Source organism: Meleagris gallopavo, chromosome 10, assembly GCF_000146605.3.
Source record: "Meleagris gallopavo isolate NT-WF06-2002-E0010 breed Aviagen turkey brand Nicholas breeding stock chromosome 10, Turkey_5.1, whole genome shotgun sequence".
In the NCBI taxonomy this organism is placed as follows: Eukaryota; Metazoa; Chordata; class Aves; order Galliformes; family Phasianidae; genus Meleagris; species Meleagris gallopavo.
The window spans coordinates 23,245,539-23,246,034 of NC_015020.2; positions in this window are offsets into that span (position 1 = coordinate 23,245,539).

Sequence of the window (496 nt, forward strand, 5' to 3'; positions counted from 1 at the left end):
AAAAAAAAAAGACAAAGAGAACAAAGAACAAACTACCAGTGTATGGTGAAGTTTAGCAGTTTCAGCCTCTGGCAAACCAAGGTAAACAGAAAACCCTTCTGTTGAGTTCGATATTGAGAACATTCTGCCCACAGACAGCCCTTTCACAGTTAAGCCAAGGGTTTTTTTTTTTTTTCCACAGTTAAGCCAAGGGGGTATTTTTGCACAAGCTCTTTTGCGTAGTTTCAACTTCTGTGGCACAACACAGCAAAAGTCGTGATCTGAGATAAAGCTCCAATCCAACTGAAGCTTTAAATGGTAGCACTAGTAATGTTCTGGCACCATCTGATGTTTTTGTTTTGCTTGCCTGGGTATAATCTCCAGGCAGCCATGCTTTGTTTGGTCAGTGAAACCAAAAAAAATGGACTACTGAGGTCATAGGCAGCCTGGAAAAAGCTGTTATCAAAATGAGCAAACTGGGCTTCAAGACGGACTAACATATTAGCTAGATCGAACT